The sequence below is a fragment of the Ictidomys tridecemlineatus genome, chromosome 12, assembly GCF_052094955.1.
Source record: "Ictidomys tridecemlineatus isolate mIctTri1 chromosome 12, mIctTri1.hap1, whole genome shotgun sequence".
Lineage (NCBI taxonomy): Eukaryota > Metazoa > Chordata > Mammalia > Rodentia > Sciuridae > Ictidomys > Ictidomys tridecemlineatus.
Window position 1 is genome coordinate 12,906,715 of NC_135488.1, and position 22,341 is coordinate 12,929,055.

The 22,341-nt window shown below is 60.2% G+C and overlaps 1 protein-coding gene across 5 annotated transcripts in view; it reads left to right on the top strand.

The window, feature by feature from the left end:
* The window catches only part of LOC144369041 (ral guanine nucleotide dissociation stimulator-like), a 58,582-nt gene that overhangs the window by 20,658 nt on the left and 15,583 nt on the right, over positions 1-22,341 (top strand). For 3 of the 5 annotated variants that reach the window (XR_013428470.1, XR_013428471.1, XR_013428472.1), the window contains 2 exons: positions 5,574-5,999; positions 7,695-7,793. The exons of 1 other annotated variant lie outside the window; for it this stretch is intronic. The gene's annotated coding sequence lies outside the window, so the exon portion shown is untranslated. Of the gene's footprint in view, positions 1-5,573; positions 6,000-7,694; positions 7,794-19,664; positions 20,793-22,341 lie in introns of those variants that run through there. One more of the 5 variants, XM_078028115.1, reaches the window with a different exon arrangement.

The following is a 22,341-nucleotide window of genomic DNA, read 5'->3' on the forward strand; positions in this document are numbered from 1 at the left end:
TGGGACCAGGCCAGGGCCACGCTCCTCTGAGTCCCCCTGGCCCAGGACAAGGGCATGGCTCCCCTGGACAGCAGCCCCTGACTGAGTCCAGCCCTGACATGCAGAGGTCCTCCCCATGGGTATTTTAAAGGTAAAGGAGCTCTCTCTTGGGTGGGGTGGCTTGCAGCCCCCGTGAGGCGGAATTCCTGGCTCCCTGGACCTGCAGCTGTTCGGAGAAGGAAACAGGGTCTTGGTAATGTCAGGTTGGGCCCGTCCAGGGCGGCCTCAGCCCAGGAGGACCCGGTGTCTTGGTCAAGGCCTCCATCCTCCACCAGCCGCCAGTCACACTCCTTCCCTGAGTCCTGGTCACCCTGACCTTGACCGTGGCTCTGCCTTGCCTGCAGCCTGCCCGCCCACCCTGCCGTGTGCTTTCTAGAAGTCTCCATCCACCAACCCCCTGAGCCTCTCGCTCCCCCTCCCTGAAGGGCTCTGCTGCCCTGGGTGGGGTGCAGCCCCTCTGTGTGGGCACCTGGGGTCCTCTTCTCTCCTGTCCACAATTCTTCTCTGACACGGAAAGGGCACAGAGGGAGAAGGACCCTCACACACCCGGGGAGGACACCATGTAAAGACAGCCATGGCCGGGTGGCGGCCCTACAGGTAGCAGGGCCAGCAACACGCAGAGCTGGGGGGCTCGGGGACAGGCGCTTTCTCGTGGGCTCACAGGGCCCAGCCTGCCTGCACCTTGACCAGGGACCACAGGGCTGCAGAGCCTGGCGAGGACTCATTCTGCTGGTGAAGCCCCCAGCCTGGGGTACCTTTGATATGGAGCAAGGCTTGCCTGCTGCCCAAGGCACCAGACGCCTGCAGGACGCCTGCAGCACTCGGTTCTGCACAAAGAAAGCACTTTCATTGAAGGCTGACCCAGGAGGGGGGCACACTGGGGCCGCCTCCCCCTCGGCTGGTGGTGGAGGAACTGACACATGGGGAGGGGAGTGAGTGGTTTGAACAGGAGTCCTGGGAGCCGTCCATCCCCGCAGCAGGAGGTCGGTGCCCAGTGTGCCACTGTGGTGGGACTGGGGCTACTTAGGGTCCCTCTGCAGCTGTTGACGACACCCCCTTCTTATCCCCCCGAGGGACCCGCGCTCTGGCCTCGGGTCCCATTCGTCAGAGACCTCAGGTTCCACCCGACTCTCACGTCACCCCAGGCCAGGCCTGGGTCTGAGTCTGGTCCTGAAGACGCTTCTCTGGGCGTCGACGTTGCCGTTTCCAGCTCGAGCCTGGGACTGTGTCTTTCATCTGGCCTGTGCATCCCGGGCATCATGCCTGGCCCCCAACCTTGCCCCTTCTTGGGTAACTCTGAGCCCCGGGTCATCAGTGCCCAGAGCTGCATCCCCGCAGGATGTGGGTCAGGGGCAGCAGGGTGCTCAGGGAGCCCAGGCTGGTGGAAGGCTCCAATGGGAAGAAGGGGCTGCCGGCTGTGTGCAGAGGGGCCTCGTTATAAAGCCCATCTCCCCCTCTGCAGGTGTGCGAGGAGCACTCACCTGGGGACACCTTGAGAAGCCATGTGCAGCCCGAGTCTGTCTGGAAGGAAGGGCGGGAGGGTGCCTTCCCCGCCGGCTGCTCCTCAAGGCACTTCCCCGACTTGAAAGAGACAGCGCCCAGTGCTGCACCGCGCTGCCCGCCCTTGGAGGCACTTCTCCAGGGGAACGGCGATGCTCAGCTGGCTGTCAGTCGCGGCCCATGATGGGCCGGGGAAAGCGCTACACTGTGAATTAAGCTGACTGATGGGGACGCCAGTTTTATTAGCCTTCTTCCTTGGGTGATAATTTCCATCTAGGAGGATGAGTTACTAAAGAGGTCCTGCAGGCGCCTGTTTGGATGATGGAGGCGTTTTAATAAAGCCTGCCTTTCCTCCTTCGCTCTGGTTTTGAATATTTGATCTTTGTTGGGGGAATTGTTTCCATGCTGCTGGCCCATGATTGGGCAAGAAGTCGACAGCGCGGGCCGTTGGGCGTCTGGCCACCTCAGCGTCGAGACTCACGGCTGAGGGGCCACGGTCCTGGGCAGGGTGCCTCTGGAAGAGGGTTACGGGAAGTCACAGGAAAACGGAGAAGTGGCGCTCAGACATCAGCGGTTGGCCGCAGGGACTCAAGCCCAGCCAGGAGTGTCCTGTATAGTGAGAATATTTCAACGTGTGCGTCTACCCCCCATTTCCTGTGTGTCCCAAGCCAGGAACCCACTGAAGGCTCCGTGGACCCCTCCCAACCCCTGCAGGGACCCCTTGCTGAGCAGACCCCACACCTTCCCCTCCAGAGCCGTCCGCTCCAGTGTTGGGCTGTGCTGGTGACCGTGACTAGAGCCTCTAGTAGTTACCAATCCCCCGGTGATCACCCGAGTTGCCCCTAGCCGGCCAGAGGCTTCACCTTCCCCCTTCCAGCGCGGTATCTCCTGAGGTCTGCCACTGGGCCTTTGCCCTTGCTCTACCCTCCTCCCTGTGCACCATCCCCAGAAGGCTCCATGGCTCCTCCCTTGTTGGCTTGGTCAGTGTCCATTGTCCCTCAGAGGCAGCCTCCCTGAGCTCCATCCCACAGCTCTCTGCTGTCGGGAGTCACCCCAGAGGTGGTTTGCACCCGTCTCCTGTGCACTGATTTCCTGCACATGCTGGAACACCCTGGAGGGGTGGGGGGACTTGGCCCTGGGTCAAGGACTGGAGCAGGGCTGGCACCCACGGGAGCCGCTCATAGGTCCTCTGCAGGCAAAGCCATCCTGGGGGCCTCAGTGGAGGACAGGACCCTGTGACGATGTGACCTGGCTGCTCCGGAAGACTTAGGTCTTACCAAGAGCCCTAAGCTTCGTCCACGAGAAGAGCAGATGCCCTGCTATCAGAAGGGCAGCCGGCCCGCTCTGGTCCCGGGTCTGTCCCCTGACCAGCCCTAGGAACGAGGGCACAGGGATCGACACTCTGGGCTCCTGAACCAAAAGGCCTCTACCCAATTGGCGTCTGGCATCATTGTCCCCCCAAACCGAAGCCTAGACAGTGCGTGTCCCCTGCTCAGGGTGACCCTGTTCACCTGACCCCGTCCATCAGCCATGATCACTCCTTTGATCTGCACACACGGCTCAGCTCTGCACGTGTGATGGTGAGAGGCCATGAGCATGTGTGAGAGCCGGCGTGAGTGTGTGCAGCAGGAATGGGAGGAGAGGAGAGTGCCAGGTGTGAGGGCTGTGGGTGAGCAGGCGGGTGTGCGGGCCCTCTGGGTCTCGGCAGTCTCGGGAAGTGTCAATGAGGGCGTGTGTGGAGTGAAGTGTGGGTGGGTGTGAGGCAGTGTATGTGTGTGTGACAGCCTGGTGTGTCGGTAGGAGTGAGAGATGCTGGGTGTGATGACGGAGGTGTGAAAAAGGTGTGAAAGTGCGTGTAAGGTGGGTGTGTGCACTGTGCCAACGTGCACCGTGAGTGTTCACCCAGCATGGTGTGCATCCTGCCATGATGTGTGTGTGTAAAACAATACCCTGCAGTGTGAGTGTGCACATGGTGTGGGTGTCGATGTGTGTGCATTGTGTTACACACGTGTGTGCACAGGTGCATACAGTGCGTGTGGCCATGGGTAGGATATACAGGTATGCATATGTGGTCTGTGGATAAACGTGGGGTGTATGTGCAGTGTGAGTATAAACATGCCTTATGCATGTGTGGGCACATGCTGTGTGTGAATGTACATGTGTGACATGTGTGCACATATCAGTGTGTGTGCAACCCACGTGTTATCTAGGTGTGCACACGTGGTGTGTATGAGCATAAACTTGTATTTTAATACACATGGTGTGTAAGTATGTGTGACTGCACACGTGTAAACACCACATGATACACTTGTGCACACGCCTGGTGTGTGCGGGAGACCCTGCTGCTCGATGCACAGACGTCTCACTCCTGCCCCTGCAGAGGAGCAGTGGTGCCGGAGAGCCTTGTGCCTGGAGTTACGTGCTGTGTGCCCGGTGCTGGGCCCGTGGCGGGGTGGGCTGAGCAGTCCTGATGTGGCTTCTCTGGCTGCTGAGAGAGCCGCAGGCTGTCGTGTGCCTTTGTTTCCAGGAACTTCACCGTAGACACAGCAATTGTGCCTTGTGAGCAAAACCAACTGTCCACATTCGGTACTATTTAGTTATGTTGAAAAAGTCCAGCCTTTTGCACTGGTGCACTGCCGAGTGCCCTGTGGTCCTTGCCCGGTCCCCACACTGCAGAGCAGGGGCTGCCCCTTGACATGCTGGGCTCTCTGCAGTCAGGATGTGCACGGCGCGGCTCTGCAGACAGGGCCACTTCTGCACCCTCTGTGCCCTCTGAGCCCTCTGAGTCCTCTGAGCCCTCTGTGCCCTCTGTGCTGGGTGCACCCTTTAGAGGAGCAGGTCCTGCCTGTATCGTGCAGCCTGGGGACAGCTGAGGACGTTCCAGGGCTCATCTCTGGCAGAGAATTGTGACACCAGCCAGGAAGGGACTGGGAGCTTTGCAGTCTGGTGTCGAGTTGGGTTTTCAGCTTTTAATCTCACAAGATCTCTGTGAAATAAGAAATGCATCTGTGCATACATCTCTGTCCCCAGTTCCTGTCACACTGCACCTCACTTGTCACTCCCTGAGTGTCAGGGGCCAGGCGAGCCTTTTGTTGGATAGTTGGTCTCTGCCCTGGTTCCTGCAGCAGAGCTCCCGACCCCGTGCTGGTTGCCGAGTGCAGGGAACATTTTCCATCCCCATGAAACAGGGCTCCTGGGCTCCTGGGCTTTGGCTGGCCCTCCCGGGCGTAGCCGGCCACCACAAGAGCCCAGCCATGGCTAGAAGCCTGGAGCCATCATGGGCCCACTGGATCAAGGGGAAGGAACATTCTGGTGGGTTCCCAGGTCGCTGGCGGGTGACGTGTGGGTTTCCAGGCTGAGGTGGCGACAGGCGCTCGGCTTACTTTGGGAGAACTGGGGGGCAGGCCAGTTCCTGCCTTCTCCCCCAAGGGTCCTGTCTTAGGACAGGTCTCCGGGACTCCAGGCGGCCAGCAAGGGTGGTGCCCCAGGTCCTGGCATGATGGGACCAGAGTCTGCGCCACCCAGATTTATGGGAAAGCCTCACCCCGGGAAAGGCTCCGGCTGTCGCCAGGGAGGAAATTACAGAAGGAGCAGCCCAATAACTCAGAGTGCATGAAGGGTGACCTATCGAAATTTGTGCTCCTTCTACCCGCCACTCCCTGGCCTTTCCCCCCCTCTGGCTTCCAGGGGGCCATTTTTCAAATATTCCAAGCACCTTCAGACTTGCTGCATCTGCAGTCTCTGGGGTTAGAGGACGGAGGGGAAGAGAAATGGTTGAGCTGCCCCTTACCCCCAGCCCCGGGAGAGGTGCACGCAGGCCGGCCCCACCGCAGCGTGTCTTCAGTCATTGACGGGGAGGGGCCGGGCAGGGTATGGGGAGGAGGACGAGAGGCCCGAGTCCCTGGTTCTGAGAGCAGCTCTGACCCGGGCAGCTGGTCCCCATAGCGCCCTCTCCTTGTCCTCAGAACGTGACTGTGTTTGGAGGCCAGGGCCACAAACGGTAAGGAGGTCTGTGGTGTGGCCCTCTCCTGCAGGACCGATGACCTTAAAAGACGGGATTAGCACACACAGGAAAGACCACGTGAGGACCCAGGGAGAAGATGGCACCGCAAGCCCAGGAGGGACCCCGGAGACGCCCGTCTGCTGCACCTCGATACCAAACCTCCAGCCCCCAGATGCGTGGTCGAAGTCCCCTGGACTGTGGCTTCTGTGGCACCAGCCGTAACCAAACCAGGTGGAGAAGTGGCTGTAATTGTGGAATCGCCCATTAACACAAGAGTGAGCCCAGGCTCAGCTTCCTTCTGGCCGGGTCCCCAGGGCCTGTGGCCTCTCCACCAACCCCCAGGCCCAGTGGCCTCCTCCACCAACCCCCAGGCCCAGGGTCAAGGTTCTGTTGACAGAAGACTCAGTGGAAGAGGCCAGCTGTGAGGACGCCCAGCTTCATTTCCATGGACGTCCTGGTGAGTCCAGCCTTCAGCCAGCCCAGCCTGGGGCCAGCTGGGCCGCCGTGGTTTTGTAAGGCCCCGATGACGGGAGGGTCCTGAGCAGCTGGCCCCCGTGGGAGTCGGCTTCTTTGCCAGGCATCCAGCCAGCTGGAGGCTGAGGGGGACGCGTCAGTGCCCCCCGTTCTGCTGCATTGTCCTGGATCCCACCACCCATTTGCTCAGAAGCTCCGGGATCCTCCACCAAGCCCCAGTCTAATACCCACACTGTCTGCGGGATGATGGACGGTATGAGAGCTCTGGTGGAATACAGAATCCAGTGACCGTGGGGTCTGCACACCGAGGGAGGAGCAAAGGATGGTGTCCACAGAATGGTGTGAGAAAGAGGTCAGAAATCTGAGAGCCCCAGGATAAAATCACCACAACATCTCGCGGGTCTGCATTTTACAAGGCACTCGCTGGCCCAAGTGTAGACAGGTGCCAACAGCTCTGCCTCAGTCCCTTAGGGCTGTGAGGCCTGGAGTGCCATCCTCACCCGGGGCTTCCCCTCTCAGGCCCAGGGAGATCCCTGCCCCCAGCAGGCGCTCATACGAAGGCTGAGCCCGGGACAGGGTCAGCCTTTCACTGCCCATGTCCTCCCGTGTTTCACAGCAGCCTCGGGAGGTCCGCGGGGCAGGGAGCAGAGGGGGAAGGCCTGTGACTAACTGTGCCCAACGTCACCCAGAACAGAGCCAAGTGGGCTGAGGCTGAGTCCTAGGGGGTGCACCTGGAGCCTGGAGCCAGGGAAGCACAGGGAACAAGAGCCACTGCCCGGGGCTCCAGCCCACAGGGACTCCTAGCCAGCGGTCACATGGCTGGGGGACAAAGGAATCCCTGCCAGCTGCCTGGGCCTCAGAGTCCCTCCACCTCTTTCCTGGACGGTGTCATATACGCGGAGGCCGACCATCCCCGACCTCAGCTCCAAAGTACTGGGTGGGCTTATGGCCCCCAGCGTCTCTGTGGCCTGTCCCTAACCTCTCCAGGGTGACTCACAGATACTCTGTGTCTCAACATGTCACCACATCCAAAACAGTCAGCGTCCCCCACCCCCACAGGAGGACTGCCTCTGTCCCTAGGGAGGGGAAAGGTGTGTGTGGCCATGTGCAGGACATACATGTATGTACATGTGGACTGTGGGTCAACGTGGGGTGTGTGGAGGGCGAGTATAAACATGCCTTATGAGTGTGTGGACACGCACTGTGAGTGAATGCACATGTGTGACATGTAAGCACATATCGGTGTGCGTGCAACCCACGTGTTATCTAGGTGTGCACATGTGGTGCACATGTGAGTGTAAACGTGTATTTTAATATACATGGTGTGTAAGAGCGTGTGACTGCACACGTGGGGGGAAGGGCACCTCCGTCCACGGTGGCTTGTGCCAGAGACCTGGGGTTTCCCTTGACCCCGTATCTCCCTTGCCCCAGAGTGGACCCCTCTTCAGGCCTTGCCAACGTGGCCTCCTACTTAGCCTGGATATTGGCTGGGAGATGGTTACCTGTGTCATGGACCGAGTGCCCCTGTCCCCAAGGCCACATGGTGAAGCTGGGACCTCCAGGATGGCCGTGTTTGAAGATGAGGCCTCTGAGGAAAGACTGAAGTGGAATGAGGATGTGACAGTGGGCCTGTGTGACAGCACTGTGTCCTTACGAGAAGGACTTCCTGTCTCCCCAGGTCAAGCACAGAGAAGAGACAGGACTGTGACCGCCTGAGGTCTGGGCATGGGTCCGCAGCCCCGGTCATGGCAGCTGGAGTGGACAGACAGAGACAAAGGTCAAGCTGTGGTTTTTTTATTACACTGTCTCGTTTTGTAAGAGAATCTTTCCAGAAGCCTCGTATTCTAATGTCGTCAACGTATCCATTTCTTCTCAATGATTTTCCTCTTGTGTCTCATTTAAAAACACTTCTTCTCTGTGTGGCATGACCCTCTGTGTTTTCTGCCTGAGGGGTGTGTGTGTGTGTGTGTGTGTGCGCGCGCGTGTGTGTGTGCGCTCACATGTGCATGTGACAGAGGGGCTCTTCTCCCACTGTTTCTGCCCACTGCCCCCTGGGTTGGGTTGCTTTGCCACCCCTGTCCCCTCTGTAAGTTTGGGGCCGTCCGATCGCAGGTTTGGAGAGCAGCCCTGTCTGGTAACTTCCTTTGCTCTCAGGAGCGGCTCTCTGAGCACTCCCTGGTCCTCCAGGGTGGTCCATGCTCTACCAGAGGGAGGCTGCCTGCCAGCGTATCTGGGACTGGACAAGAGGCCCGGCCACCTTGAGGAGGCCGTTAGAGGATTGCTCATTCCTGGCTGGCTTAGCCCATTTCCTGCAGCTGTAACAAAGTATCAGAGAAGAAAGTCTATTCCGTTCTCAGGTTTGGAGGAGGAAAGCCCAAGGCTGGGCAGTCCATCAGGTGGCTTAGGAATGCGTGACTTCATGGGGGTAGCGTGTGTCAGAGGGACATCCCATGGCACGAGAGGAAGACAGAGTCCAGGACCTGGGGTCCTGGGGACACCCTCAGGCCACACCAGCCAGCCCTCCAGCTCCGTGCTCCCCAGAAATAAAGTGACGTTTGGCTTTTGCAGAGCTTTGTTCTGCGGCTGTTTTCCTGATACACGTGAGTCAGGGCAGTGAAGGGCTCGCTATCTCGTTCTGTCCCCAGGAGGTGACATGCAGCAGTGACCCGTCAATGAAATTCCATCATTTTCTCCATTGTCGCCATTCACCCTGACCTGGTGGGTCCGTGGCCTCCTCGCTGCTCCGTGGCAGTCCCTGTCCTGGGGGTGGCGGTCTGCGTTCCTTCTGTGCCTGAGGACTGGACCACCTGTCCACCTGTCCCAGGGAGCACCCCTCTTCGTTGCCTGGTGTTCGGAGGCCCTCCGTGTCCCAACTCTCCCTTCTTCCTCGTGGCTCTCAGAGCAGGATCATTGATTCCGTGAAGAGCCCTGTTTGGGTCTTTACTGAAGTGCGTGGGCTCTGGCCATGCACGCGGCAGGCGATGCCCAGAGACTGCGCCTTTGTCTCTGTGGAGCTCTGTGCATGGCCCCGTCGCGGTCTCTGGGGGCTTACTGTCCGCACCTGGGCTTGTCCCCTGTTGCCGAGGATGGGTGTTCCAAGCGCTGGGTTTGGTGTCCTTCATCTCTGGACAGAAGGCATCGGTGCTGGGCTCGGGTCGCTGCCTGGACAGGCCCTCTCATCTGGGCCAGAGTTGACCGCCGTTTCCTTGGGCTTTCCCTGTGGCTGCCAGGCCACCATGGACAGCGCTGACCTTCGCTGCTGCCTCTCCAACGCTGCATTGGTGGTCTGCTTCTCCGTGCTTAGTCTGGGCAGACCTCCAGCCGGGGCTGGGGACGAAAGCACGTCCCTCTCCGTCCTGACTCGACCATGACCATGGCCCCCAGAATGTCGTGCTTGACGCGTGTTCTGAGCAGAGACATGACCACAGTGGCCTTCACCGCAGCAAGACAGGGTGCCGCATGACAGCAGCAGACGCTGCCGTGTGTCCTGAAAGGAGCCACAGGAGACATGTCTGGCCGACTGCCCTACTCTCCGCCCCAGCCCGCTGGCTCTGCTGCGAAATGTGCTGAGTTCTGTGAGGTCCCCTCTCTTGGCCCCAGGTGCAGGATCTGAGGACACAGCAACGGGGCTTCGCGGTCTGGGGAAGTCCTTCTGCCAGGGAGTGTGTTGTGATTCAGTCACGAGTGGACCCGCTGGGAAGGCTGGGAGGCCGGGTGGGGGACTCCGGGTCCCTGGGTCGGGGTTGGGGGCTCCAGAGCTTGAGATTCCCGCCAGGCCCCCGGGGGGTGTGGGAGAGGCCCAGATCAGCTCCTTCCCGTCAGCCCTGACTTTAACCCGCTGGGCTGCCTGGCGCCTCCCGTGGCTCCGCTGGTCCCGTCTGTCCTGAGCCCTCACGGTCCTCGTCCTCTCCTGCCTTGGTGGGGACGACTGGACACTCCTGCTCCCTGGGAGGGCCTTGATGGGTAGGGCAGGTCTGGGTCTGTGGCCATCACATCCAGAGGAGTCCCTCGGCCAGGAGGACAGCAGGGGCCCCGCTGTGCACCTGCAGGACGTGAGGTGCGCTGTGGGCGCCTGTTGCCAAGGCAGATGCTTCTCTCCCAGACCCAGCATGGCGCTGGGCATCCTCCTCCCACCCCAGGTGCGCCACGTCAGGGCCACACTCTATCCGCTGGGTGGGTTCTGTCACGCCTGCTGTTGTCTCGCAAAGTCCAGCTCCCTGCCACCTCCCTGCCAGCTCCCTGCCTCCTCACCACTCACCTCCCCTGCCAGCCTCCCCTGCCAGCCTCACTCACCTCCCTGCCAGCTCCCTGCCTCCTCACCACTCCACTCACCCACTCACTCACCTGCCTGCCTCCCCTGCCTCCCTTAGCTGCCCACCTCACCCGCCCACCTCACCAAGCCTCGGCTCTGGCAGTCCCAGTTCTCTCTTGTGGTCAGGCCAGGGCCTGCCTCCCTCCCTGGGAGCTGAGTGCCTGCCACAGCCTTTGGTGGCACCGTGTCTGGCAGGTCAGGGACGATTTGGGGGAGCCAGGCCTTCCAGGACTATGGGTCCAGCACAGTCCGACTGTGCCCTTCTCCTGCCAGCAGCGTCCCGTGGCTCTGCCCTCAGACTGCCCAGGCCTGCGAGCTGTCCCCTCGCCCTGGCCCCGGCCCACCCGGTCTTCTCCCAGCTCTGCCCCTGCTGCCCTGGCCTCCACATCCCCAGGGCCCAGGTCGGGCCTTTGTGAGGAGTCCGGGAGCAGGAGGAAGGGCTGTATGATGCATATTTCTCCCTGGAGGGGCCCTGCTCCCCAGCGCCCGGGCAAGCTGGCACTGTGTGCACGTTGCTTCCCACACTGTCACTGCCGTCCCCTGCCGGCAACGGCTGTCCTGACCTGTTCCCTCTCCTCACCGCCTCTTCGGCACCCATAAGGCTCTGTCCAGAGGCTGCTTCCTCCAATGACCCGCTCTCCTGCCCCAGGAGCCTTCCTGCCCAGGGCTGTGACCTCCACTCTGGGCCAGAGGCAGAGACAACCGCACCCCGCACGGTGCACCTCTGCCTGGCCCTGCGTCTCCGGAGCCTGGCGCTGCGGGTGGCACACAGCACAGAGGCTGGCACGGGAAGCTGGGCGGTGCGGTGTCCACAACTGGGGCGCTATGTGACTGGGTTCTGGGTTCTGGGTTCTGGGTTCTGTGTGACTGGGTTCTGGGTTCTGGGTGACTAGGTTCTGGTGACTGGGTGACTAGGTTCTGGTGACTGGGGTTCTACGTGGCTGGGTTCTGGGTGACTGGGTTCTGGGTGACTGGGGTTCTACGTGGCTGGGTTCTGGGTTCTGGGTGACTGGGTTCTGGGTTCTGGGTTCTGGGTGACTGGGTTCTGGGTGACTGGGTTCTGGGTGACTGGGTTCTGGGTTCTATGGACTGGGATTCTGGGTGACTGGTTTCTTGTGCCTGGGTTCTGTGGACTGGAATTCTGGGTGACTGGGTTCTGGGTGACTGGGTTCTGGGTGACTGGGTTCTGGGTTCTGGGTTCTGGTGACTGGGTTCTGGGTGACTGGGTTCTGGGTTCTGGGTTCTGGGTGACTGGGTTCTGGGTGACTGGGTTCTGGGTTCTAGGTGACTGGGTTCTGGGTGACTGGGATTCTGTGTGACTGGGTTCTTGTGACTGGGTTCTGTGGACTGGAATTCTGGGTGACTGGGTTCTGGGTGCCTGGATTCTGGGTGCCTGGGTTCTAGGTTCTGTGTGACTGGGTTCTGGGTGACTGGGTTCTGGTGACTGGGTTCTGGGTTCTGTGTGACTGGGTTCTGGTGACTGGGTTCTGGGTTCTGGGTGACTGGGTGACTGGGTGACTGGGTTCTGGGTTCTGGTGACTGGGTTCTGGGTGACTGGGTTCTAGGTTCTGGGTGACTGGGTTCTGGGTTCTGGGTGACTGGGGTTCTGGGTGACTGGGGTTCTGGGTGACTGGGTTCTGGTGACTGAGGTTCTGGGTGACTGGGTTCTGGTGACTGAGGTTCTGGGTGACTGGGTTCTGGGTGACTGGGGTTCTACGTGGCTTGGTTCTGGGTTCCAGGTGACTGGGTTCTGGTGGCTGGGTTCTGGGTTCTGAGTTCTGGTTCTGGGTGACTGGGTTCTAGGTGACTGGGTTCTGGGTGACTGGGTTCTGGGTGACTAGGTTCTGGTGACTGGGGTTCTAGGTGGCTGGGTTCTGGGTGACTGGGTTCTGGGTGACTGGGTTCTGGTGACTGGGTTCTACATGGCTGGGTTCTGGGTTCTGTGTGACTGGGTTCTGGTGACTGGGTTCTGGGTTCTGGGTGACTGGGGTTCTGGGTGACTGGGTTCTGGTGACTGAGGTTCTGGGTGACTGGGTTCTGGGTGACTGGGTTCTGGGTGACTGGGGTTCTACGTGGCTTGGTTCTGGGTTCCGAGTGACTGGGTTCTGGTGGCTGGGTTCTGGGTTCTGGGTTCTGGGTTCTGGGTTCTGGGTGACTGGGTTCTAGGTGACTGGGTTCTGTGGACTGGGGTTCTGGGTGACTGGGTTCTGGGTGACTGGGTTCTGGTGATTGGGTTCTGGGTTCTAGGTGACTGGGTTCTGGGTTCTGGGTGACTGGGGTTCTGGGTGACTGGGGTTCTGGTGACTGAGGTTCTGGGTGACTGGGTTCTGGGTGACTGGGTTCTGGGTGACTGGGTTCTGGTGACTGGGTTCTGGGTTCTGGGTTACTGGGTTCTTGGTGACTGGGTTCTAGGTAACTGGGTTCTGTGGACTGGGGTTCTGGGTGACTGGGGTTCTGGGTGACTGGGTTCTGGTGACTGGGGTTCTACATGGCTGGGTTCTGGGTTCTGGATGACTGAGTTCTGGTGACTGGGGCTCTGGGTGACAATTCCAGACATGTGTACAGGGTGCACTGATCAAAGCCAGCCACACTCTTTCCACCCCACCCCAGCACCCTTCCCAGGCCCTGGCCACCACTTTCCCACTTGGAGGCCGACGCTTCTTCAGTGTTCACCTTTCTGTTCTGGCTCACTTCACTTAATGTCCTCCAGCTCCATCGAGTTTGCTGTAAATGACAGGACTTTGTTCTTCTTTGTGGCTGAATAGTACTCCATTGTGCATGTATCCCCTGAATTTTCCTGTCTATCCATCTGTTGACGGGGACCTGGACCAGTTCCTTAACTTAGCAACCTCTCCCCAGTCTGTGGCCTCGGTGTCTCCATAGCTGAGTGTCCACCTGGGAGGCAGAGAAGGTGAGGGAGTGACTGTGTGTCCACCTCGAAGGCAGAGAAGGCGAGGGAGTGGCTGAGTGTCCACCTGGGAGGCAGAGAAGGTGAGGGAGTGACGCAGCCTCACTGGGAGGAATCTAAAGCTGCCCCTCGTGTGAAGTAGGAGCCCAGCAGTCCTATCAGGGCCACTTAGAGGGAAGAAGTGCGCTCAGCTGCCCGTGTTCCCACCAGCAAGTCCCGGGCACCTTCCTGGCTGTGGGTTTACTGTGAGCCTGGTCCTTCCCTGAACGCCGGGCCCAGCAGAGGAAGCAAGAGACACACGGTCCTCGTCCTCCAAAATGGATCCTAATGACCCAAAGGCCTGTGTGCTAGACTTGGTACCTGGGCGGTGCTGTTGGAGGTGGAGCATTGGAGGTGGTGGGACCTGGGGGCGGCGGGGCCCAGGGGGTCTCCGGGTCTTTGGGGTGTGCCCTGGGGTGCACTGTGGACACTATCCCCCTCTTCTCTTGCTTCCTTTCTGTGAGGTGAGTGGCCTCACTCTGTCACAGGCCTGGAAACAAGGGGGCCAACAGACCACAGCCTGGAACCCCCAAACCCCTGTGGAGGTGGGGCAGGGCAGGGCCTGCCGCAGATGAAAGCCGTGGACACTGGGCAAAGGCTGAGCAGTTGCTGCCCATCCGCGACCTCGACTCAGCTACTTCTGACTCCGTTGGATGGTTGTGGTCCACCCTCTGCTGGCATTCCCTCCTGTTCATTCAGCTGTCTACCTTCTATCAAGCACAAGCCTGTGACCAGGGCATCGTTCAAGCCTGACCTTCCCACAGCGCCAGTGTCCACAGCGCCGACGTCTGGGGCCTTCTTCTGTTGACTCCTTTACCTCTTGACAACAGATTGCCTTATTCTCACTCTGTATGTGGTTCATGGCCCTGTAAATTAAATGCCAGAGAGGAAGTAGGAACAGAGTAAACAGGGTCGACACTCAGAAATAGTGATCTTCCTTATCTGTCTGTGAGGTGAGTGGCAGAGACAGAGGAAGCCCCGTCTGGTGTGGAGGGGTGGGGGCCACCAAGGTCATCACAGTGCACCAGAGACTCCACACCCCATCCCCGGGCTCCAGCCACCTCAGCAGCCTCTGTCCCCTGTGTCATGGGCTGGGGTGTCTCTTTCCCTACTCTGGCTGCCCCCCAAGACAGAGGGCGGTTGCTGCCCTAACCCTAACCCTAACCCTAACCCCTAACCCTGACCCTGACCCTGACCCTGACCCTAACCTTAACCCTAACCCCTGACCCTTACCCTGACCCTAACCCTAACTGTGACCCTGACCCTAATCCTAACCCTAACCCTAACCCCTGACTCTGACCCTAACCCTAACCCTGACCCTAACCCCTGACCCTGACCCTGACCCTAACCGTGACCCTGCCCCTTACCCTGACCCTAACCCTAAACATAACCCCTGACCCTGACCCTAACCCTAACCCTGACCCTAACCCTGACCCTAACCCTAACCCTAACCCTGACCCTGACCCTGACTCTGACCCTGACCCTGACCCTGACCCTATGAAAGTGTGGGCGTGGGAGATGCCTCGTCTTCTGCTGTGGCCTTGTCCAAGGCCCCCTGAGCCTGGTCCCAAGCAGGTTTAGCTCAGTCCCTGCACAGCATGTCCCTCCATGGGGACCTGGGACAGGAGAGCGTCCCCACTCCCTAGGGGCAGCAGGCATCTGTTCATTACCTCTTCTGGACCCTGGGTCCAGCCTGGGGCCTCTCTGCCTCCGCCCAGGGTGGACGGCTTCAGTCCCCCGACCCCCATGCCGTTCTGCACTTCCCTGGACTGGCTGGGGGAGTTTGCCTCCTGGGAGTGGAGTGGGGGCTGGGTGCCACCAAGGGGGCCCTCCTGGTCTCTGGCCTGCCCTGGTGTTTGTTGTGTCTTGTGACTGTCCTCCCTGAGGACCTGGGAAGAGCTGGTGACTGTGGATGGACACAGCGCCCTGCCACACTGCCCTTGTGCCGTCTTCAGAACTTGCTAAAAGTTCAGGGCTTTTCTGCTCCCTTCTCTGCCTGGGTCCACTTTATCCTCCGGTGCGTCTCCAGACAGGCAGCACACAGGTCCCCTCTCTTAGCAGAGGAGCTGTCGCCCTTGGGGACCCAGCTCCCTGGCTGTCTGGCTGCCCCACCCCCATGGCCACCGGGAAGGGTGGGACCTTGCTGGATTCCCCACCTTGCCTGGTCTCTAGGGTGCCAGCAAGGCTGGCCCAACTGTCACACGGAGCTTCTCCAGGATAAGTGTGTTCAGCCTCCTGAGAGATATGCGAGGCCGCCGTCCTGATGACTTCTGTCTTACAGATGGCAAAACCCAGGCACAGGGAAGCACACTCACTTGCCCGAGATGAGCGGCTCCCGGGAGGTAGAGCCCAGTTTGGCTCCAGAGGGTCTCACGGCCCCACGACACTCCACCTGGGGGACAGAAGCTGATGTGCTGCTCGGTGACAGAGAGGGTGTAGACAGGAGGCAGAAGCTGGGGGAAGAGGCCCTGAACCCAGTCCTGCTCCATGCCGGGTGTCCGAGCTCTGCAGGCTGCAGATTCCAGAGAGTCCCATTCCTGTCCCTTAGCATCTGCGTGACACTGGGTGAGGTGTGACCTCTCACGCTCTCGTCACCTCATCCACAGAACAGACACCACCACAATCCCACCCTGGAGGTGACTAACTTCTCAGACAAACCTGGTGAACAAGAGCCTGCAGCAAGTGGGGCTGTGCCATTGTCACAATGGTGTGTGTGAGGACAGCGGGAGGCCTGTCCTCCAGGCCCGAAGATGGACACCCACGTGCTAAATCCTCCCCAGCTGCAGCAGACCCCCAGTTTCCATGGTGTCTGCTCCCTGCCGTCACCTGTGGTCAGCATGGCACAGTGAAGGAGGGACAGAGGAAGTGCCAACTCGGAGCGTCACGGCCGTCTCTTGTCCCAGCTGCTCTAGTTTATGATCAGCCGTCCTCCCTCATCTCTTCCTGTGCCTATTTTATAACTCAACGTCACCACAGCCAGGCGCAGGCAGGAAAAGAAAACCACAGCACTTATAGGGTTTGGTCCCATCTGCAGTTCCCGGCATCCCTGGGGAGCTTGGAACAAAGTCCCCGAGGGCGAGGTGGCTCATGTGGGTGAGTCGCTCACTTAGCCACTCAGCGGTGACTCCTTGGGCACCCACCCTGCTCCGGGAGCAGCAGGAGGCATGGGCTGTGCCCTGAAGGCAGAGACCACCCTTCCCCGCTGCACTCCTGCAGGGGACATGGCCAGCAGACGGAGCTGAGGGACTAGAGGCCTAGAAAGCTGCTTAGACACAGAAAGGTGCCCAGTGGGAGCCACCTCTTAGCAGAGCGGTCGGGGGGAGCTGGCCTCCGATGGCGCGGGGGCTGATGGAGGGTGAGGGCCACCCTGCGCTTTCCGTCCTGACCTCCTGGTGCTCCTCGACGCTCCGAGGTCCTTGCTTCCTGGTCCTTGCCCTTGCTGTCCCTCTGCCTGGATTTCCAGGTCCCTCCTTGTCCCAGCAGAGCCTTCCCCACCTCCCCATCCGGAAGCCCTGGCCCACGCAGGGCACCCTGTAACGCCGTCTCCTCTTGTCACTCTCAGTACCTGCACTTACCTGCCTTCGGGTTGATGGCTTTGGGCTGTCTGGCCTAGGACTTAAGCCACACGGGAGGGTGACCTCCTCTCTTTCCCCACCAGCGCAAGCCCCGGCGATGCCCGTGGATCTCATCTGGAAAACCCCTGACCAGCGGGCTGCTGGAGATGCCGCACGTGGATGGGGACCCCAAGCAGGTTTGCTCCCAATGGCTTCCTGGGCGGCGGGGAAGCACCTGGGTGGACATGGAGCATCCGAAGGCCAGTCACACTCCCTCTGCACGGGGATCCTGAGAGCCCCGTGTGAGGAAGGAAGAGGTAATACCAAGGAGCCTGCTCCTAAAAACAACAGCAACGCCCAAACGGCCACCAGCAGAGGGCCAGGCCTCGGTGTGCAGCCCACCTGGCCCCCGAGGCTCAGCAAGCAGCCCTGCCAGAGAGAGGCTGAGCCGCACAACAGGGGCAGGGGCCACCTGCTGGCACTGACCAAGACAGGAGGGTGTCTGCCAAGGTGGAAGGTGGTAGTCCTGCCCCTGACCAGGCCTTGCCGCCCCTTGGACAGAGCAGGGCCTCCCAGGGGCTCCCAAGGATCCTGAAAGTGACATGTGACTGAAGTGACAGCCCCCATTGGCTCCCAGAGGTGACATGTGACAGAAGAGAGTGCTCACTGAATCCCAGAGTGGCATGTGACTGGGGAGGCAATCCCTTGCGCTCTAGAGACCTTGAGGAAAATGGCGCACTTGCTGGGGGGCAGGTGTGGGGCCATCTGGGCTGTGCCCCAGCCAGAGACAGGGGAGTTTCTGACGGAGCCAAGCTCCTGGGCTCATGAAAAGGGACCCATTAATGAGACGCTTGGTCCTGGAGGTGGACGGGCCCCGTGTCTGCAGCGTGACTCAGTGTGGTGAAGGAGCAGCTCCAGTATTTGCATCCTTGGTGCTAATCAGGGCAACACAGAACCTACCTTTGAACACTCACCAACAAAAGGAACTAAATATACCCATCAGGGCTTTCATCATCTGCCTTCATATCACAATAAAATGTCAAAAGAGAAAAAAGGAAGCAGATTTCTGATATTATTACTTTGAACTTTCCTTGGTTATTCTCCCTTGGAGCATGCCATTTACTGGAAAAAAAAATGGAGACTAAGTGGGGGGTTTTGTGGAGCTGGTGCTAATCATGCTTGTCTTCGGGACTCGGGCTCGAATCCTTCTGAACTCGGTGGGAGTCTGGGCTCTGGCTCTGGGGATCTCTTGCTATAGCACAGACCACTCTGAAGCTCTCGGGCTGGGAACAGCCAGGTTCTTGTGCTCACGATCTCGTTGGTTTTGCATTTGAGACGTGAGGAAGACTCGACATTGGGGTTTGTTCCTGGATGATGGCTTCCTGGCTGGCTCGGGCACTGGGCCCCAGCTCTGGGATCTGCATGTGCTCTCTCTGCAGGGTCAGCATCCTCCCCGGGCTTGGCTTTCACGGTGTGGCTGAACCTGGGTGTCAGGTCTGTTACAGGGTGTCTGACTCCCTGCCCAGCAGGAATCCCAAGAGCCCATCTTCCACAAGGCCCAGGTGGCCGCTGTGAGCTTCTCATGACCCTGCCTTGGAAGACCCAAAGTATCCCTGGGGCTGTGTCAACCACCACGTGGGGCAGCAGGGCCTGCCCAGAGCCAAGGGCAGGGACCAGATTGCGGTCAGCTGAAGCCACCGCAGTCCTCGGTCAGCTTCAGTCTATCGGGACGTGAACACTACTTTCCACCACAGAGGGGCGGCTCCCAGAGGTTCCTGCAGACAACGGCCATGTGTGGAGGGCAGAGTGGGGCCTGCCCTCACATGCCACCTCCCCTCACCTGCCACCTGCGAGAACCCCTGGGCCTGCCTTCTCATTTCCACGCTGGAAGGTAGCTTTAAAACCATTGCACGACCTGCCGATTGGCCACGCAGTGCTGGCTGCAGAGGGCACCCTGCCTTTGATGCGGCTTTTGATGGGATTCTGCACGTGAGAACTTGGTAAGCTCCCCCTGGGAATGCCACATCAGACCTTCTCCGACCCCCACCTGAGCTCCCGACACTAACCACTGGGCTTCGGAGCTGGTGTAGACTCCCCAGTGTTGACCGTGGCAGGCCCCCACCCTGTGATGCCCGGAGAGCTTCCTCCCACTGCCACGGTCCCCAGAGGCACTCCCAGGAGACTCCCCAGCCTGGCCCCTGCTCCGGCCCTCCTGGGAACCCCAGCACCGTCCAAGGCAATGGTGCTTCCCCCTCCTGCAAAAGGTGCCAGGTGCCCGTAGGGGTCAGAGGGACACTGTGGAGTCAGGTCGGAGCCTCAGGCACTGGCTCTAGAGAGCACGTGGGCCAGTGTCGATGAGGCCCGAGTCCAGCCGAGCACACACCGTGCACCCCCAGGGAGAAGGCCGCTCGGAGAGGACAGACTGTCTTGGGGACACTGCTGAGGAACAACCACCACACCTGTGGCTGAGGTCCTGCCTGAGCCGTGTGTCCAGGCCTCACAGCTGACACACACAGAGTCCTGCTGTGCAGCCGCCTGCAGATGCCCAGACGGAGGCGCCTGCCTCCAGGACTGGAGTCCGGGGGTCACAGGCAGGGAGATGGGCTGCTCAAATGGAACGATGGAGCTACGAGGGGCAGAGGGCAAGGACTTGTTGAGCACAGAGGAGAACGCTGAACCCAGGGCTCTGGGGCAGTGTCCAACCTGAGCCCCAAAGGCTGAGGACAGGGCTGAGGAGCAGGGAGTCCTGGGATGGACGAGGGATGGCTCCAGGGCGCTGGAGCTCCGAGTGTGGGGTGGATGGGTGGGGGAACTGGCATCCGGACGGTGGGCTAGACCAGGACTTGGACACTCAGGCCAAGCCGCGTCTAGACTAGTAACAATCCGGTGGCTTGATTGAATTCTCTTCCGTTGGAGGAGGCCCCTGTTTACAGAGGGCCTGGAAGCCTTTCAGCCTCTGCACTTCAATTAGCAGAACTGGGACGACGGAACTTGCTTCCCCCCACCCCGCTCTGCTCGGGGAGCATCAGAGGAGATAATATACGAAAAGAGGCTTGGAAATGGCCTAGCGGGGAGGGAGGGCACCCAGAACTGCCCAGGTGCCCGCCAGACCCCCCAGGTCTCCCCGTCGACCCCGGCAGCCCCTTCCTCACTTTGTGAGAACTTGTCAGGCTGCAGGGTCAGAACCGGCCGACCCTGAAGGCTGGCGCTTAGTCCTCAGACCTCCCCTCCTTCTCCACCCAATCAAGACCCACCCGAGAAGCCAATTCCTCCCTGGCTGCACTTAGGGCCTCTGGCTCCCGGTTGGGCTCAGCGTTTGATCTATATAAGTGAATCCAATTTAGCTGATTCATCTCTCGTGTTTAATTTTTATGTTAACATAACAAGGTTATGTAACCGAACATGAGAGGCCAGGGACAGAATCTATAATTTATAAGTGGCGGTTACGGTTTTAAAAGAGTTTCTGAAAGAAACCGGTTGAAAAGCCAAGTCCTCTGACCAGCGTTTTCTCTTAGGAGCCTGGAAAGCTTTCAACTGGGTTTAAATGTAAAATCAAAGCTATTGGCATTTAACAGCCCCTGTTTGAAAGGGGTTGACTAGACCCAGCTGCCGAAAGAGGGTTTCCCAGAGTAAATGTATTTCCGGGGCCTTATCCCTGGGGCAGGAAGGCTACGTGCGTGGAGAGAGGCTTCTGTGTCCCTGGGATTGTCCAGAGTTATGCGTCCTGTCCACAGGATTCTGCAGGACAAGGAAGCCCGAGCGTCATCCCCTGTTTTCTGGGGCTTTGAGCTGCGGCAGGGGAGGGTCCTCCGGGGCCCCTCCTGACCTAGGCCCAGTCTTTCTCACACCCTGAGCCTCCCCCGGCATATGGCGGACGTGTGAGCTTCTCCCAGCGATCCCGGGTTCTGGGAGCTGGATGGCTGTGGCCCCTGGAGAGCTGAGCTGGTCATCACCGTTTCCTGGGTGAGTCACCCTGGCAGGCGGAGGTCGCGACGAATCAAGCTTCATTTTGCTCCTGGATCTGGAGGTTCCGCATCCGAGATGGAGTGGGGGGCACCAGTTGGGCCTCTGGGGAGGAGCCGGTGGCAGACGGTGGCACGACAGGGGCCATGTAAGGGAGGAAGAGGCCGCCTCCTGAGACGGGGTCAGAGGACCTTCAGGGGACTGGCTGCCCTACCACCAGGGGCTCACTGGACAGCGGCCTTGCTTCTTCCTGTCATTGTCCTTGGTTTGTCCCCCACAGATCCCACCTCCCAACGTCCCCATGCTGAGGGCCACTCCTGACACATGAGCCCTTGGGGACATGCTCAAGTCACATCTAATCCACGGGCAGGGTGCCCACCCAAGATCCGAGGACCACCACCAAGAGCAGGCCTGGGTCCACACCCCAGGGCCACGACCTGGGGGCCTTAGACACCCCACCCTGGGGGGCTTTGGGCTCCCAGGAGAAAGGGCCCTGGGCTCGCTTCTCTCCCCCAGGCTTTATGGCACAACGTCCTGAGTGGACGTGCAGATGCCTGAGCCCAGTGCCAGTGGCCCAGCTGGGTGCTGACCAGTGCCCAGAAGGCCCAGGGCACTGCTGGCCCTCTCTCGGGTGGACAGGGGCTCCACACCCCAAGAACAGAGGGCAGGGTCTGGCCTCCCATCTCTTTCATGGAAGCCACTCCGCAGAGTCCCCAGAGGAGAGCTGCACAGGGACCTCCTGGAGCGAGAGGGTTGTTATGGCAACACATGGCCCTGCGTCTCCAGAGGGGGTCAGCCCAGGCGGCGAGGGAGGTGCTGGGAGGCAGAGGTCACCCTGCAGAGAGCTCAGACCACACGGATCTGCACGTGTGCAACTGGTCAATGGCTGGTGGGGGACCCTTACCCACGGCAGCACCAGGCAGGCTCAGGGACAGTGAGGGGACGGGGTCTTGGCCTGGACTCAAATGGGAACTTACAGTTGCTCCTGCCAGCCTCTGAGCAGGGCTGTTGGCCAGGCGTGGGGACCTCTGCAGTCCCTGTTCCCACAGTGGGGAGCTGTGTGGTGCAGGAGGGGGGTGTAAGTGGGGTGCTGTGGGGTGCAGGCGGGGAGCTGCACAGTGGGGATCTGTGTGGTGCAGGAGGGGGGTGCAAGTGGGGAGCTGTGAGGTGCAGGAGGGGGTGCACAATGGAGAGCTGTAGGGTGCAGGAGGGGTGCACAGTGGGGAGCTGTGGGGTGCAGGAGGGGGGACCACATGGTAGGGAGCTGTGGGGTCAGGAATGGGCCAGCATGAAGGCGGGGGACGCTGCCGAGGGCATCACAGGAGAGCGGGCACAGGGATGCCACCCAGCACCCAGTGCAATGGGGCAGGTCTGAGAGCCCTAGGGGGATGTCCACTGGACTCCGTGTGGATGGAGGGAGGATGATGCTGGGGTCCCCGGGGTGAAGGGCCAGCTTCGGGTCCCTGGGGACAGGCAGGGAGAAGGTCTCAGTAGGAGGACCTGGAGCTGCAGGAGCCTTGGACTGACCCTGCCCTGGGACACTCCTGTC